General features: G+C 27.2%; 1 long non-coding RNA gene across 1 annotated transcript; it reads right to left on the reverse strand.

Annotated features, from left to right (window-relative positions):
* Positions 1-12,404: 12,404 nt before the first annotated feature.
* On the reverse strand, positions 12,405-14,772 carry LOC127171370 (uncharacterized). Its single transcript, XR_007828505.1, has 3 exons — positions 14,571-14,772; positions 12,658-12,739; positions 12,405-12,507 (listed from the first exon to the last, which is right to left on the reverse strand). It is a non-coding gene; the product is annotated as an uncharacterized LOC127171370 (long non-coding RNA).
* Between the last annotated feature and the right edge of the window lie 52 nt (positions 14,773-14,824).

Below are 14,824 nucleotides of genomic sequence, written 5' to 3' on the forward strand. Positions count from 1 at the left end.
ATAATGAAAAGAAAAAACAATATAAATAATACATGATAAACAAAACTATAAATGATATAGAATAATAAATAACTATTAAAAAATGAAAAAAAAAAACAATATCAAACATATAGCAATGAATACATAGCTAAATACTAACAACAACAATAAAAATAAATAATATATTTAATAATAATATAACAAAATAAATATAATAAAATAATATAAAAATGTTAAAAAATAACAGTAAACAAATAAAACTATTATATAAACAGCTCAATACTATAAATAATAAGAACAATAAAATAATATTTTATAATAATATAACAAAATAAATATAATAAAAATGTAAAAAATAGCAAATAATAGTAAACAAATAAAAAAATTATATAAACAGCTCAATACAGCATGAAATTATTTATAATTGTATAAATAATAAAAAAATAATAAATAATTATATAAAGTATGAATAATATAAATTATATGAGATATTTGTAAATACTAAAAAATGTAAAATATATAACAAAAATAATGACACAATAACATAAAATACAAATTATATAAATAATTAAAACAGCTCAATACAATATAAAATTATTTAGAATTATATAAATACTAATAAAATAATAATTACATACAATATAAATAATTATAAATATACTACTATTAATAATAAACACTGTCACATTTTGAACAAACTTTTCCTTTAAGATGAAATGTACTTTTATGAATAGAACAGGTTTCCATTGGAAACTTTTTTTTAATTTTCTCCTCATGCTGTGTGATATAATAACAATAATAATAAAAAACCCTATTCACCCTGCCTTTCAGATGGAAAATAAGTGGATATAAGGTGTTTGTTCGCAGGCTTTGTGATTTGCAGAAACGCTCAGATTCTGATACGTATTCCATACAGAAGTCGGTACGGAAATCCGCATTATTCCCCACAATTCCTCCCAGATTTGATTATGATAAAGTTCTATTAGTGTGTAGCGGTAAATAGAGAATCCATTTCACGTTCTATTGAGAGTGGAGAATTGACAGCAAAAGTGAAAATGAAAACCCGAGCAAACATCAGGCGTCGAATTATTGAAGCACATAATCAGCCAATGGAAAGCGCTGCGAAACTGTGGCTCACCTTAACAGGGATTCCTCTACTAATAAGTGTCAGAGTCTGAATCCTGCCTTAATGACTCTCAGCTCCACCAAATCTCATTGCTTTAAGCTCAGGATAATTACTCGCAGAAACTGGGAACAAAACGGGTTATCCTGAACACGCTTAATGTGGATTTGCGCTTTTCATTTGCAGCTGTAAATATGGTTTTAAAGCTGCATGATCTGACTTTATCCACTAAAGAAGCGCAAATGTTGATGAAATCATTTTGCACTCATGACATATACACATATTTGGGCTTATAAAAATGCAAAAAATACAATTAAGAAGTTCGAAAAGCCATTTTTTGTAAAGCCTTCCTGAATGTTGTTCTGCATCAGCATGCATTTGCTTTAAAACATCACAAAATTAAGTGCAGATTTGCTACAGACATCAAATAAACACAAAAACAAGCATGTAGATAAATATATATGAATTATTTTTAGTTATTCATTATTTTATGTTGTTTATATATTTGTATTATTTGTATATTTACTTATATATTTTTTTCATTTAAATTATACATTTAAATATATTATGATAAAAATATATACAACATAAAATACACAATTAAATAAAAACTGAAATACAAAAATAATACAAATAAAAATATAACTGGAAAATAACACATTATAAATATCTAAATAATATAAATAATAATAAAAATAATAAATTATATACAACATAAAATAATTAAATACAAAAATAAAATAAAAAATAATACAAATAAATATATTAATTGCTTATAATAACATAATAAATATCTAAATAATAATAAAAATAATATTTATATCAATTATAAAAAAGACAATTATTTTTATTTTTAGTTCATTTTTTATATTGTTTATATATTTGTATTATTTGTATATTTACTTAGATTTTTTTGTAATTTATATTATACATGTATATATATTTATTATGATAAAAACATATACAACATAAAATAAACAATTAAACTAAAATATAAAAAAATACAAATTAATATATAACTGACAAATAATAACATTATAAATATCTAAACAGTAAATAATAATAAAAATAATACATTATATTCAACATAAAATAATTATTTTAAAAATATAAAAAATATTTAAAAGATATAAACTACATAAAGTAAATTAAATAAAACATTTAAACATAAAAATAATAAATATAAATGTACATAATATAAATTACACAAAATAACATACATAATACTTCTAATTATATAAATAATAAAATAGCAAATAACAGTAAAAAAATAAAATAATAAATAAATTATAAATAAAATATAATTTATATAAAATTACAATTATAAAAGTAAATTAAATATGAAATTAATTCATATTTATTGTATTTACTAAATAAATAGTTGTATAAAAATACTATAAAAGGTCTAAAATAATAATTAATAATAGTTCAAATAAAAATACCACAAAATAACATAATAAATAAATACATAATATAAACAATAACAATTAAATAATAAACAAATAAAAATAAATAAAAACTTAAATATACAAAAAATAATACATTATATAAACAATACATAATAAATATCAATTATAAAATGTAAATAAGTAATAAATACTTACATACAATATGTTACATAAAATTATAAATAAATTAAAAATTAAATTAATTAATATTTATTGTATTTATTAACTAGTTGAATAAAATACTATAAAATGTCTAAAATAACTAATAATACAAATACAAATACCACAAACAACATAATAAATACATAATATAAACAATAACAACTAAATAATAAATAAATAAACAAAAAAGTAAAATATATAAAATAATACATTATGTAAACAATACATAATATCGATATAAATTATATAAAATTTAATAATAAAAGCAATAAAATTAATAATAAACTGAATTCCTTTAATATTAATTGTATTTATTAAAAAAATAGTAAACAATAATGAAATAATAAATAAAAATTAATAAATAAACAAAACAGTAAAATATATTAAAAAATACATTATATAAACAACACATAATAAATATCAATATCAATTATATAAAATGCATTAATAAAAGCAAAACAAGTAATAATATAAACAATATTAAAAAGGGCAAATAACAGTAAAATAAAAAATATATATAAATAAAAAACAGTACAATATATAAAATAAAAAAAAATATATATAAACAAAACATAATATCAATATCAATTATATAAAATGCAAATAAGTAATAATATAAGTGATATAAAAAAATCTGCAAATAATATTTAAAAAAAAAAATTACATGAAATAATAAAATTAATAATAAACACGAAATAATAAAAATACAAATTAAACAATAGAAAACTAATATAACAGTAAGTTTGTCCTGTAATATATCAAAGTGTCTGTCCCGAATCGCTCCCTCACCTCTGCGTGATTCACACAGGTCTGTTTGTCTGTTTCTAAACTAGTTTCTGAGCTCACATACAGTAAAGCACATGTTGAAGCTGTGATAAAGGATGTTGTTTATCCTTTTATAAGGCGTCTCTCGCCCGGACCTTGATCTACCTGTGCTGGCGGCGCTCAAGAGATCAAACTCTCTTTCACAGCTTCAGGAAAGCGACGCGGTCTGATCTGCGCTGATACTTCCATGCCTGTCAAACCACTGTGCTTAAAACCTCTCCTTCACTTAAATCACTCTGTATTTTTAGTTTAGAGCACTTAAAGCGCGGCACGTGACACACATGTAGTGTCAAAAACACATTCTCGGGTCTGACAATCACGCTGAGATGATTAAATACACGTCTGCAGTGAACACTGTGTATTTCTGTGTAAAGCACAAAATGACTGATTGCTGCTAATGGCTGTGTGGCACCAAAACACGGCACATTTCAACACAAAATCAAAAGGAAAAATAAAACATTAGGTCTTTTTTGTGACCTGTTCATCACAACTAAATACATTTTCCACCAAAATGCTTATTCTGTTAATATATCTAAACAAACATGTTATTTTGATTTTCATTAATGTAACACAGTAGATTCTTACTTCAGAAAAAAAGTGCTGTATTTAAAGAATCATCTTGTTTTATTTTACTTCATAAAATATACTGTATTTAAAAACAATTACAGAAATCAAATGGGGATTTTAATGGAGAAGATGACTTATTTTACGTTATTTTAGAGCATTTTATTTCTTTTTTGTTTTATTTTACTTCATGTTACTTTTTTTATTATTATTATTTTATTTTTATTAGTATTTTTATATACTTATTTATTTATTTTATAAAATGTGCTGTATGATAATAGAAGTATGATTACAGGTTTTTAGTTTATTTTACTTTATTTTATTTCATGTCATTCTATACTTTATTTAGTTAGTTACCTAGTTAGTTAGTTTATAAAATGTGCTGTATGTAAAGTACAATTACCAGTGAAGTGTTTTTATTTTGTTTTATTTAATTTTTATTAAAATTATTTTACTTCAATTTTTGTTTGTTTTATTTCACTTCATTTTACTTTATTTATTTATTTATTTATTAAAATGTGCTGTATTTAAAAACTGTTGACTTTTTATTTTATTTTATTTTACTTTATTTATTTATTTAATACATTTTGCTGTATTTAGAACCAATAACAGAAATAAAATGTTGACTTTTAGAGAGCTGTTGACTTTTTATTATTTTATTTTACTTTATTTATTTAATAAAATGTACTGTATTTAAAAAAACAATCAGAAATAAAAAAATTTAGGGAGCTGGTGACTTTTTTCATTTTATTAATTTATTTTATTTTGTTTTATTTCACTTCATTTTACTTAATTTATTTATTAAATTGTTCTGTATTTTTTTTTATAACAGAAATATAATATTGACTTTCAGGGAGCTGTTGCTTTTTTATTTTTTCAATTTCACTTTATTTTATTTTACTTCATTTTATTTATTTATTTATTTAACAAACTTTGCTGTATTTGAAAAAAATACAAAAATAAAATGTTGACTTTCAGGGAGTTGTTGACATTTTATTTTATTTAATAAAATGTGCTGTATTTAGAAACAATTACAGAAATAAAATATTGACTTTCAGGGAGCTGTTGACTTTTTATTTTATTTAATTATTTTATTTAACTTTATTTAATTTTCCTTAATTTTCCTTTATTTATTTAATAAAATGTGCTCTATTTAAAAAAAAAAAACTATTAAAGAAATAATATTGACTTTCAGGGAGCTGTTGACGTCTTATTTATTTATTTATTTAATAAAAATTAAATGTGACTTAAAAAAATAAACTGCGAGCACATCAAAACTTTGCTCCCGTTTCTCTCCGTCCCGCGTCTGCCCACCTGATCTCTGCCCTCCTTTGGACGGGGCATGCAGAGGTGCCAATTAGATCCATTTGTGGCAGCATTTGTTGGCCGTCCGTGAGGAGCCGTGCGGGTCGATGGCCGTCCGGTCAGTGGCCGAGGTGAAGGACGACACCAAATGGATCACAGCGGGGAGAGTTCTTCACCTACGCTGGTGTCAAACGCCCCCTTACTGCCAATAAAAGAAAGAGGAGAGGCCAAAATCACCAACACTCCCTGATGAATAAATAATAAATTAGTGAGAGATCCAAAAATGACTACCGGTGGACGCCAACCAAGTTTACAAACTACTGCACAATAACAGACTCTGCTTCATGAGAGAGAATACAAACTGAAAATATTTAGGATATGTATTGTTCTTTTTTAATTAGCGACAAACCTTGAAGATGAAGATTGGAAAAGGAAGATTTGAGAAATGTAGCATTGCATCAATTGCACACTAATGGATGTGAATGGGTGCCGACAGAATGAGAATCCAAACATCTGATAAAAACATCACAATAATCCACAAGTAATCCACACCACTCCAGTCCATCAATGAACATCTTGAGATGACAAAATCTGCATGTTTATAAGAAACAAATCCATCATTAAGATGTTTTAACTAAAATGCGAGTCCATAATCTATAATAATGCTTCCTCCAGTGAAAAAGTGATCTGATCCGAGCTTATTACCCTAAATTTTATTGCATTTTTCATACTTTTTTCCCCATATATTTTACAGATTTATTTTTTACAGTGTTTGGTTGCCAGAACTTTAGTGTTAAAAAGTTCAGTAGCATCATTTTAGGTTTTACAGAATTAAATTTATAGTAAGCTTGCAGTAAAATAATAAAAAAAAAAAAGAAATTCAATTGTAAATTTCTAAATTTTTGATTGTGCATTTGACACTATTAAAGAAATCTGATGTAACTTTTAAAATAAAAAAGTAATTTTGCATTTCTAGTAAATAAAGTAAAAAGTATACATATATATATATATATATATATACACATACACACATATAAAAAATAATTTTTATTACAATTTTATTCCCGTAAATTTTATTGCATCTTTAATCATTTTTTCCCAGTACATTTTACGGATTCGTTTTTTTTACAGTGTTTGGTTGCCAGAACCTTACTTTTTAGGTTTTACAGGATTAAACTTGCAGTAAAAAATAAATAAATAAACACATTTTACATGTCAAAATGTTAGTAATGTAATGTAATGTAACTTTAAAAATAAAATAAAATAAAATTGTCATTTTGCATTTCTAGTAACTAAAGTAAAAAGTAAAGTAAAATAAATAAATAAATAAATATCTATATATAAAAGAATAATTAATGGTATTATTATATTTTTAATTAAATTTTATTGCACTTTTAATTATTTTTTCCCCATACATTTTACAGATTTATTTTTTTACAGTGTTTGGTTGCCAGAACTTTACTGTAAAAAGCACACTTGCTCACTAATAGATCTTCTGCAGTAAATGGGTGCCGTCAGAATGAGAGTCCAAACAGCTGATAAAAACATCACAATAATCCACAAGTAATCCACACCACTCCAGTCCATCAGTTAACATCTTGAGAAGACACAAGCTGCATGTTTGTAAGAAACAAATCCATCATTAAGATGTTTTTAACTAAAACGCGAGTCCATAATCCATGATAACACTTCCTGCAGTGAAAAAGTGGTCTGATCTGAATCAGGAGAGAAATCTGCACAGATCAAGCACTGTTTACAAGCCAAAACAACTCTAAACAAATATGTGGTTGGATTTTGATGTGAGAGACAACAGGAGATGGACTTTTTCCCACTGGAGGAAGTGTTATTATGCATTACGGATTTGTATTTTAGCCAGAAGCAATGGTTTGAAGTTAAAAATGTCTTGATGATGGATTTGTTTCTCACAAACACACAACTTTTGGCTTCACAAGATGTTAACTGATGGACTGGAGTGGTGTGGATTGCTTGTGGATTATTGTGATGTTTTTATCAGCTGTTTGGACTCTCATTCTGACGGCACCCATTCACATCCACTGGTGAGCAAGTGATGTAATGCTACATTTCTCCAAATCTGATGAAGAAACAAACTCATTTACATCTTGGATGTCCTGAGGGTGAGCACATTTTCAGTAAGTTTTTATTTTCAGGTGAACTACTCAAAACTTCACAGAATTCATCAAATCCATTACCTATTCAATCTGCTGTTTTGCCTCTAAATTGATGTCACTTCCTGCAGCGCGATGTCATTCAGGAACTTGCTTTTGTTAGTTAAAGGGATACCTGTAATATTTCTGAATAAATTGTCAGTTTTTCAATGAACATCCATTCAACATTCACTTTACTGTAATATTAAGATAAAACTAACTAATATTTTTTAGAAATAGTGAATTTAGTTCATACATTTAAGCCAAAATACTGGACACACAACAACAAAAGAAACAAAAAGTTTTTGAACAGGAAGATTTTTAAGTTTTTAAAGAAGTCTCTTTTGCTCACCAAGCCTGCATCCAAAATACAGCAAAAAGACTATTTTTGGATTTTAAAAAAATATTTTTGCTATTTAAAATAACTGTTTTCTATATGAATACATTTCAAAATGTTATTTATTTCTGTGATCAAAACTAAATTTTCAGCATCATTACTCCAGTCTTCAGTGTCACATGATCCTTCAGAAATCATTCTAATATGCTGATTTGCTGCTCAAGAAACTTTTTTTTTTTAAATTATTATTATCAATATTTAAAACAGTTGAGTAAATTTTTCTCAGGTATCTTTAATGAATAGAAAGATCCAAAGATCAGCATTTATCGGAAATAAAAAGCTTTTGTAACATTTTACACTATACCATTCAAAAGCTCAGTATATTTTTTTTTTTTCTAAATTATAGAAATAAATGCTTTTATTTATCAAGGATGCCTTTATTTGATCAAAAGTGATGATAAAGACATTTACAATGTTACAAAAGATTTCTATGTCAGATAAATGTTGTTCTTCTGAACTTTCTATTCATCAAATAAACCTGAAAAAATTATACTCAGCTGTTTTTAACATAATAATAATAATAAATGTTTTTGAGCAGCAAATCAGAATATTATAATGATTTCTGAAGGATCATGTGACTGGAGTAGTGATGATAAAAATTTAGCTTTGAAATCACAGGAATACATAAATTACATTTTAAAATATATTCAAAACAGTTATTTTGAATGGTAAAAATATTTCTAAAATAAATAAAATTTTACTGTTTTTGCTGTACTTTGGATCAATTCAGGCTTTGTGAGCAGAAGAGACTTCTTTAAGAAACCTTTAAAATCTTACTATTCAAAAACTTTTGACTGGTAGTGCATTCACAGTTATAAGAATAATGGCGTCTTATCATTTGCATTGATTTTCCCTGCAATTTTTGGGGTCATGACCCACTAGTTGAGCTAGTTTTCTTTTCCTTTTCTTTACTAAAGTCATTATTTTGAAGTTACGCTATGATGAATAAATTCACACTCATGACTTCTTCATACGGAAGATCCACAGTTTAGATCTCACCCAATCAGAGATTCAAAAACATAAAGCAAATTGAGAATTTTATGCTAATTTATTCTTATACACCATTTATCAGTCTTTTATCATTTTAGAAATCTATTTTCCAGTCTATGAAATGAATTTTACTTCTTAAAAAATCGTCTTGGAAGCTCATTTTGCTTATGATCCATTTGGGAATCCTGCGGTTTAACTTTGTCTGCTTTCAAGATAAAGTTTCTATGGGGATTATTGTAACGGCGCTCGTGCTTAAAACATACATACATATATACTTTAAATTCATTTATGATGTATTCCCCCTTCGGCCCGCTCTCGAGATAAGCGGCGCTGGGAAATATACATTGTTCACTTCGATTCTTATGTGTATCTGTCAGAAAGCCCAGATACAATGATACCACTTCAAACAGGGCTTTGTGGAGGAACTGAAAAAATTTCCCATCATTCCATTCCTTTTCTGTCCCTGACACAAATTTATCAGTTCAACTGTATCTCATTCGCCACAGCTAGAAATTGGTATGGAGAGGCAAAGAAAAAAACTATTTCCAGCAGTCAGCAGCTGTAAGCCGCAGCATTATATCAGCTCAGTGGTGTATTAGCGCACACATTGTTCTGCTCTGCTCTTATCATTGTTAGTTTCTCTCTCTTTCTGTATCTCGGCCTGTTTTAAATAAGCTCACTCCTGCTCCAGATGCTCCGGTCATCACTTATTAATACAGAGACGCTCAGAGGCAGTGCTCCGTAAACGTCAGTCCTGTCTCATATATTCAATCGGCTCATCTGATAGTGGACTGACAGTTGTCTGTATTATCTGTTGATACAAACTGATTTATAATCACCTTTTTGCTCCTTCACATGCAACTATCATCCTAAATACCTGCTGTTAGATGTAGAGATTGAATAATATATATTTTTAAATAATAATAAATAATCATTACTCTATTGCAATTAAAAATATAATATGCAACATAATTATTTTAACAATAATATATAGTTCTTAACGCATTATAGTGTTTTGGGCCACCTCTATGTGTTTATCAGCTTAAAACCCTTAATTAATATCAATCAATATATAGGTTAAATAATACTAAATAAATAATCATTAAACTTCCACAATTATGCAACATAATTATACAACATTATATAATATGCAACAAAAATATTTTATATTTGTAATATATATTAATTTAATAGTCATTTCACTACCACAAATAAAAATATATATTTTTAACTATTTTATAAAACTATTTTAAGCAATAACAACAGCTTAAATGCTTAAAGAATATCAACCAATATTATATCCATTAAATTATAAATAATTACTTATTACTATTTATAAATAATTTAATTAAATAAATAATAACTAAGTAATTTTTAAACTACCACAAATTAAAATATAATATACACGATAAATATTTTATCTATCTATCTGTCTATCTATCTATCTATCTATATGCATTTTTAAAAAATGCATTACAATAACAGCTTAAAATGCTTTATAAATAATATGCTTTATAAACCTTTAAATATGTAACTTTATCTGTAAAAATAATTATAAATACAACTGTGTCCTTGTTTCCATGCCGATAATTGAAAAAAATGCCAAATATCGGCCAAAATATTGGTTGATCACTATTATTTATTACCATTTATTCTTTAATGTAATCTCTACAGACAAACAAATAAATAAAATCCCAAATAATAGCAACCAGAAATGACACTCTGTTCAGTGAGGAACAACATGTTCCCAGGAAAAGTATTTATTATTGTATGTAACATTAAGTCTAAAGAATAATCAACAACAAAATAATTAAAATATTTTAAAAACATTATACTGTTTAACAGCTTAAAATGCTTAATAAATAATTTTAAAAAGCAGAGTAATTTACAAAAAAATACTTTAAATGTTACTATTTTAAACAATCGTTTCTGTTTCTATGCCGATAATTAAAAAATGAAAAATATCGGCCAATACATCGGTTTGATTGCTATTATTTATTACCATTTTTTATTTAATGTCGTCTTTACAGACAAACTAATAAAAAAAATCCCAAATAATAGCAACCAAAAATTATACTGTGTTCAAGAAACAATGTTTCGAGGAAAACAATCATTATCGTATGTAACTATAAGATTAAAGAATAATCAAAAACAAAATAACATTAAAATATTTTTAAATGCATTATACTGTTTAACAGATTAAAATGCTTAATGAGCAACTATAAAAAGCTGAGTAGTTTATGCAAAAAATACTTTAAATAAATACAACAGTTTTCTTGTTTCCATGCAGATAATTTAAAAAAATGCCAAATATAGGCCGATATATCGGTTAACCATTAATATTTACTATTATTTTTTTCTTAATTATTGGCTCTACTGATAAATTAATAAATAAAAACCCAAAGATTAGCACCCAAAAATGACACTGTGTTCAATGAGAAACAACATGTTCCCAGGAAAACAATCATTATCATACATAACTATACAATTGCACACAATTTCTGTATATAACCAATTACGCTTCGGCGTGATGGAGCTGAACAGCTCCCGCTTTACATCCAATATTTTCTCAGAGCCTATTAAGCCTGCTAAGCAAGTAATTGTTTCATGTTCATAAGTGCCGCTGAGTCTAGTCATTATTCTTCCATAATAATTATTCCCGCTTTTGTACTGATCTCTCTCATTCAGTACGCAAACAAAAGCGATTCCATAGCATATGTCTGAGATTCATTTATGAATGAAAACTTGATAACGATCTCTTAATTTTCAAGCCTGTCGCAATTAATATCCTGACAATCACCAAACGTCTGGCCCACCTTTATTTTTAAAGGCACATTTACGGCCACTTATTGTTAAATGCAGTTGACAGAAGGAAGGACCGCTTGGCTCTCGAATCGAGAGCTTGTTGAAGCGCCGTGATTTACACAATTCATTAACGCTAGTGATATTATATTAAATGGTTACTTACTCTAAAATAGCCCCGGGGGAGCGAGGCTTGTTGGGTGGCGAATAGATTAAAGTTTACATTGAAAGGAGAGATTGAATTGAGAGTAATCAATAGCATAATGGGGCAGCGGGAGCGAGCGCTTGCCTGCGCTCAAATGAAATTACCATATTTTTAATCTTAATTTTCCACTCTGTTTATCTGACAGTGTGGATGTGCAATCCAAAGAGATAATGAGAGAGTGGGATATTGACACGCTGCCTCTCCAGAGTGCTTGTTTCAGTGATTAAATGCTGTGATCTGTGATTACTTTGTGTCGGGTGTCAGGGCAGGCGGCCAGGGGCTCGGGGAGCGTCGCGGTGAGCAGACGGCCCGCGGCAGATGTAGCGGCGCGGGTCGCGCGAGGAGCGAATGCACTTACCAGCGCTTTAGAGCCGACGTGCTGCACAATAGGGAATACTGAAGCAATCTACATCCCAGTCAGCATGTATCCTACCTCTCCTCTGCCTCTCCAATGCACTGAAGTTTGCACACAGTGTTATTATACTAGTACTTTCCCCTTCTCCAGGTTCCTCATATTAGGAGCATCCAGATGCTTAGCTGATCTAAAAGCCAACAGAAATATATATTTCAAAAACATAATTTGCAACAAAAATTTTAAGTATATATATTCTTCAAATGCATAGTACTGTTAAACAGCTTAAAATGCAGAATAGCGTGAAATAGTGTGAAAAATATAATGTAAATATGTTTACCTGTAAACAGTTGCTTTCTGTTTATGTTGTTTGAGCTGTTCTTCAGAGACTCAACAAGTGGCCACATTTTTCAGAAAAGTGTCTATAGAAATATCGGTAATTAATTATCGGTTAAAACAATTGAATGATACAATAATAAAATAAGAATTAAACAGTAAAATAAAACAATTAAAAACAATTTGCAACAAATATTTTAACAAAAAAACTAAATTAAACATTGTTTATCAGCTTAAAATGCCTAATGAACAGTTATAAAAAGCTGAGTAATTTATGCAAAAAATTAAACTTTAAATATGTTACTTTACTTTTAAACAGTTGTTTTCTGTTGTAACATATCACAATGATGTTGTTTGTGCTGTTCTTCAGAGACTTAACAGGTGACACATTTGTCTATAAAAATATCGGTAACTGATTATCTGTTCTTTTTTTAACCTTTTTACATTTAGTCTTAAAATGAAATTAAATGTCTGAAATAAGTGCCACAAAATATGTTGATATAGTACATATAATTTTATTTTTTTAAATATTGCCTCTACCGATAAATTAATTCATAAAACTTGACACTGTATTCAATGAGAAACAAAACAGTCATTTCCAGTTGTAACATTCTGCAGTGTGATGTTGTTGTGCTGTTTTTCAGAGACTTACAAGGTGGCGACTTTTTAAAGCGTCTATAAAAATATCGGTAACAGATTAGTGGTTCTTTTTAAAAAAATTTATATGCTTTTGTCTTAAAATAAAATTAAATGTCTGAAATGGTAAATGCTACAAAATATGTTGACACAGAAAATATTTATTAACCATTTTATTTCAAATTGGCTTTACAGATAAACTAACTAATAAAACCCTAAAGTGAACCATGCAAAAATGACACTGCATTCAATAAGAAACAAAACAGCTGTTTCCAGATGTAACATTCAGCAGTGTGTTGTTGTTTGTGATGTTATTTAGACTCTTATTTTTCAAAAAGTGTCTATAAAAAATATATCGGTAACTAATTATCTATATAAAAAGTTATTTTTTATCTTTTTTAATATGTTTTTTTTTTTGTCTTAAAATTAAATTAAATGTCTGAAATGATAAGTGTGATGTTGTTGTGGCGACATTTTCAAAAAGTGTCTATAAAAATATCGGTAACTGATTATCGGTTCTTTTTTATCTTTTAAATATCTTTTTGGTCTTAAAATAAAATCAAATGTTTAAATTGATAACTGTCACAAGATATGTCAATGTAATATGTATTTATAAACAATATATTTTTTTTATATCAGCTCTACCGATAAAATAATTAATAAAAACCTAAAGCAGAAAATCCAAAAATGACACTGCATTAAATGAGTAACAAAATAGCTGTTTCGTGTTGTAACATTCAGTTGTTGTTGTGCTGTCCTTACAAGGTGGCAACATTTTCAAAAAGTGTCTATAAAAATATTGGTTACTGATTAAAATAAAATCAAATGTTTAAATTGATAACTGTCACAAAATATGTCCATGTAATATGTATTTATAAACAATATATACATTTTTTAATATCGGCTCTACCGATAAATGAATTAATAAAAACCTAAAGTACAACATCCAAAAATGACACTGCATTCAATGAGAAACAAAACAATTGTTTCTTGTTCTAACGTACAAAACTCTGATGTGGTTTGTGCTGCTCTTCAGAGACCCACCAGATTTTTTTTCAGGCATTTTTCAGGAAAGTGTCTATAAAAATATCGGTAACTGATTATCGATAGTTGTTTTTGTCTTAAAATGAAATCAAATGTAAATAGTAGTCACCATTTTTTAATTATCGTTTCTACCGATGAATGAATAAATGAAAACCTAAAGAAAGCACCCAAAAATGACACTGCATTCAATGAGAAACAGGAAAACATTATAAAATCATTATAATACATAACACTTACCTGCGTTTTAAAGCCGAAATGCTGCACAATAGGGAATACTGAAGCAATCTCCATCCCAGTCAGCATGTATCCTACCTCTCCGCTTCACAAAAGTTTGCACAAAGAGTATTATTATCCAAGTACTTTCCCCTTCTCCACGTTCCTCATTTTAGGGACGCTTATCTGATGCGAAGGCCAATAGCAATGCTGATGCACGAGGATGAGAAACCTGCCGGATTCACAATGAAGTTAATCGGGAGAAAATATAAAAATAT

This window comes from Labeo rohita, chromosome 9 (assembly GCF_022985175.1).
Source record: "Labeo rohita strain BAU-BD-2019 chromosome 9, IGBB_LRoh.1.0, whole genome shotgun sequence".
Classification (NCBI taxonomy): domain Eukaryota; kingdom Metazoa; phylum Chordata; class Actinopteri; order Cypriniformes; family Cyprinidae; genus Labeo; species Labeo rohita.